The sequence below is a fragment of the Sturnira hondurensis genome, unplaced genomic scaffold (assembly GCF_014824575.4).
Source record: "Sturnira hondurensis isolate 20B ecotype Veracruz unplaced genomic scaffold, ASM1482457v3 Scaffold0022136, whole genome shotgun sequence".
Classification (NCBI taxonomy): Eukaryota; Metazoa; Chordata; class Mammalia; order Chiroptera; family Phyllostomidae; genus Sturnira; species Sturnira hondurensis.
Window position 1 is genome coordinate 2,499,013 of NW_028094767.1, and position 5,048 is coordinate 2,504,060.

Here is a 5,048-nt window from a genome sequence, read left to right on the forward strand (position 1 = left end):
GGCGCAGCGCACGTCTCCGTCGGCTGTCGCCTCTGACTGGAGGTTTGGCGCGACTTTCAGACGCGCAAACTGCGCTGTTCGACTAGGCGTGTGTATCTGAATCCTTGTTGTAGTTGCAGGTTGTCCGATAACCTGTGGATCTGGGGTGAGGTCCACTCGGTCATTTCTTGCCCTTTCAGGCAAGTTGCAGCCCTGATCGCCAGGTGGCCACTTACGAATAATGATTTTGAGTACTGCTTTATCAGATTCTTTGAATTTTCTGGCCCACAATCAACTTGACTTCTGTTTGTCTATACTGAGTAGAGTCTGAGTAGAAAGTGATTTGAAAGGAGTTCAAGTATGTTTGGGGATGAAAGATTCGTGATGGCTAATTGGAGGAATCCAACAGTTGAAGGTTAAATGTCCAGCCTTTGGGAATTGATATTTTTTAAATCTTCCGTAAGAAAACTTTGGTTAAAGAGTGAAACAACCTGTGTGGGAGTTTTATTCTGATCATTAAAATCTAGCAACTATATAATTTTGCTGTGTTATTACATTTAAAATATTGCATTCTTTTTTCATATTTTATTGATTATGCCATTACATTTCTCCCATTTCCCCTCCATTCATTCCCCTCCACCCTGCACAACCCCCCTCCCCCACCATCCCCCTTTAGTTTATGACCACCTGTCACAAGTTCTTTAATTCTATATTTCCCATACTATTCTTGCCCTCCCCCTGTCTATTTTCTACCTACCATCTATGCTACTTATTCTCTGTACCTTGTCCCCCTTTCTCCTCCTCCCACTCCCCTGTTGCTAACCCTCCACGTGATCTTCATTTCTATGGTTCCGCTCCTGATCTAGCTGTCCTTTGTTTTTGTTTTAGGTGTGGTATATTGCATTCTTTTACACATTTTAAATCTTACAAAACTTTTTAGAGCTAAAGAGCTTACAACTTTCACTGGCCTTCCAATCCCCATCTCTATAATCATTGTCAGCATTTTCTTGCTAATTCCTCCTAGTTTATTAATACAATACTAATGCTACTATTAGTTTGCACACATAATATTGTGGCTATGTATCTTTTTACTTTGCTTTTTTTTCTTTTTATTGATTCAGAGGGGAAAAGGGAGAGAAACACACATTGGTTGTCTCCCACTTGCGCCCCACAGGGAGACAGAGCCAAAACCTGAACCCTGGACACGTGCCCTGACAGGGAATGGAACCAGGGACCTTTTGGTCTGGTGTGCAGAAGAAGACGCCCAACCAACCCAGCTATTCCCACCAAGGCTCACTTTGCTTCTTTTTTTAACAACGTATTTTTTACTCTCTCAGTGTCAGTGTTTATCAGTCTCCCTCACTTTGTGGTGCTATGTAATATTCAGTTGCGTATGTGAACTGTAATTTATTTAATCAACTCCTATTAGGGGCATTTGTGTTGTTTCTAATTTTTTGAAATATGATCATCCTTGTACAGATATCTTTTAAAAATTTATGATGCTGCCCCAACTGGTGTGGCTCTGTTGGTTGTTCATCAGTCTTTGAAGTAAAAGATTGCTGGTTCAGGGCACAGGCCTGGGCTGCCTGTTGGGTCCCAGTCCCAGCGTGCGAGGGGCAACTGATGGATGTTTCTTTTGCACAGAGGTGGTTTTTTCCTTTATCCTTCCCTTCCCCTCTCTCTAAAAATAAATAAATAAAGTCTAACAAAAATAAATTTATAGTGCTCTTTCTATAAGTGAAAATACTGGGTTAAAGGACTCCTCGGTGTTTAAATTTTTGCAAACTGCTAATTTAACGTCCTAAAAACTTTTGCATCAGGTTGTACTGATAGTGTAAGATTTTGTCAATACATTGTAGCAAGCATTGGATTTTAATTAAATTTTGACTATATATGTTTGAGATTTTTAATGAATATAGGATATGTACACTGTTATGTAATCTACTTTTACACATCGTAGTTTATCATGGACATTTTTCTATGGCAATAAATACAGACATGTCATTTTCGAGAACTACACAACATATTATATTTATAAATATTTTTAAATCAGTAGTTTCAGTCTTTAATAAGAGAATCACAGGCCGACATTTTCAATTTTACTAATCTCTCCACATAATGTATATTTATTTCTTAATTTTTTATATTGACTTTAGAGAGAGGAAGGGAGAGAGAGAGGAAACATCTCTTTGTTGCGCCACTTCTCTATGCATTTATTGCCTCTGATACGTGCCCTGACCGGAAATCAAACCCACAACCTTCCTGCACCGGGACCACACTCCAACCAAGTGAGTTGCTGGCCAGGGCCACGTGATATATATGTAAATGAAACCTTTCTCTTTCTTATAGAGACATTAATCACAGGCCCAAAGATAAGATGTTTAGCCAGGGATACATATATGAGTAACTGGGTTTCTACTGCAAAAGAAGATAAAGCTCTTCATTATACTGAAGTTAGTCTGTTGCCATTTGTGTTGAGAATCCCCCAAACCATCCTCAGTTGTGTTTGCTTTTCATTCCAGGAAGAAATCCCATTTTATTCCTGGCTAGCAGCCTTCTCTTCTCGAGTGGAAGAGAGGGGAGGGGGTCACTGTTGGAGTGGAGATGTTGCTGGGTGGTGAGAAGGTGGGGTTGCTCCTCTGTGTCTTACTCATGGCCAGCTGGGATCTTGGGGTTTATTTCTGCATCACCACTACTGTCTGTCATTTGTTGACAACCCTGCTTGGAATTTACTGTTAAGTTAGATTGCCCTAATCTACCTTACTTTGAAGGATCCCCAGTGAGCCAAGCTGGGGACAGGGCTTTTGGGAATCCTGGAGATTGTACTCAGAGGTGTACTGAGTATGAGGGTCTTGGGAATTTTGTTGCCTTGGTCGAGGTGGTGTTTGCAGCAGCAGCAGCAGGGGCTGTGGCTGCCGTCCTCAGGTTTAATGATAAGTTAGGGAGACTCACAGAACTCAGAAAAGCTGTTATTCCTGATTATGGTTTACTACAGTGAAAGGATACAGATTAAATTCAGCAAAGGCAAAAGGCACACAGGGCAGAGTCCAGGAGAGACCAGCATAAGCTTCCAGTTGTCTGTCCCTCCGGAGTCATTTGGACAGTGCTCAGTTTTCCTAGCAATTATGTGTGACAATACAGAGTATCACCAACCTGGGAAGCTAACCTGCTCCTGGGTGGCCAGGGCTTTTACCGAGAGTCTCGGTGCTTGCATGACTGACCCCGTTACTCAGTCTCCAGCCCCTCCAGAAGTCAAACTGATACAGCATCGACGAAATCACACTGTTAGTGTAAACCCTCTGGCATGGCCCAAAGCCTCACGTGTATGCAAACACTTAAACAATTTTTTTCCAAGGGTCGCCATCCAGAGACCATATTGTTGCTCTACTGTGACGGATGTTTATGTAGCTCTGAGACTTCAATTCCGGGTAATGCAGCTGCTTACAGGGCTTTCACTGTTGGCCCCTGAAGATCACAGTCCCTTTAATGGCTTTCTGAGGTATATTAAATATTTAATCGTGATGTATATCCAAAACTAACATAACATTAAATGTCAACTATAATTAAAAATAAAATTTAAAAACAAGGTTAAGTACTAAAAATCACGATAATACTTAAAAAACCATGCCCTCCCTTTCCACTGGAGACCAAGAGAAAATAGAGTTGGGTGAAGGACCCTCAGCCCAGATTCGGAGGTGTAGATCTCCTGCTGCTCTTAGAGGTGGGTCTTGGGGATGATGCAGTTCTGATTAGAGAGAGGTTCAGAGTTTCTGCTTTTATTGCTTCTGTTTGTCCCAAGGGCTCTTGCTCCATGTGAGGTTATCATTTCTCCAGTTCCTCCAAGAGCTTCGAAGGTCTCTGCATGAAGAGATACAGCCCCATGTCCACTGCCAACAGGAGTCCCAGCACCAGGCAGAACATAGTTAGGCTCCCTGGTGAGATGGGTGGAATTGCCAGATCCTGAGCAATGACGTTCCCAGCCTCTGGAAGACATGGTCAAAATTCCGATAACCCCCCTGTAGAAGTAGCAGCCATTGTGTTTACTGCCTGTTGTTGCCTTTGGAATGTAGAAGTCAGACTTCTGATAAAACTTCTTGCCTCTGCCACTTTGGAAATATTGGACCTTGTGAACAGGCCCCCTGCTGGAACACCAACCAAAGGGCCTGGAGCACGGACAGGCAGCGTGGACGGGAGCTGCACCGGGTCACTGCGTGCAGAGAGGTGGATCTGACAACTGTACTCCCCACTGACTAACTCTGGCCAATGGGTGAAGTAGCTGGAGGTCCAGTTTGGAAGGAGGTTTTCACTATGCCACCACTAAGTGAAACTGTCTCCCTCCATGTGGGTCCCCTGGCATTTCAGGGTCGAATTGTTCCTCTTGATCACCCTGACCCATTCAGGGTTCACGGACACCACAGCCTTTGGGAGATCTTCAGCTCTGCGCCCACAGAAGCCAGAGGCAGTAGGGCCGTGGGCGGCGGCAGCTGCCACATGCTGGCCACGAGAGCGAGCAAGTTCCCACAGACAGCTGGAGCCCCACAGTGCTTTAGCAGACCTGAGAGAGGAAGTAAAGCAGCCTTCCCCTACACCCCATTACTCAACAGCTTCGTTTTCAGGGAACATCATTGACTCTAGAATCTGAACTGTGGAGGAGGAGCAGAGAGCCTAGAAGAGAAGCTGAGGTGGGTGTGTCCCTTAGCCCCACATGTGTCTGTGCTGAGCACCTGGTGACAGGCTGTGAGGAACCCTCAGAAATCTCAGGACATTTGCCCCACCTGGTGGAGCTGGGTACACCCAGTGCCAAGAAGGGGATAGCTTGACTCAGTGGAAGAGACTGGGACGAGGGAGAGGGTTCCCTGAAGGTCTCTACTTCCATCTCACACCTTCTTCTTCCTGCCCTGGCCCAGGCCCATGTCCCTGCAGCCCAGCTACCCACCTACAGAGAGCAGGCACTTGAATCTTCATACCCCTACAAGTGTCCCTCACTCCAATATTATCTTCACCAACATGTTCTTTCAAATTTAAAAATGCCCATGCCCTGGGATCTGTAATCTGGAGGAGCTTCTAAC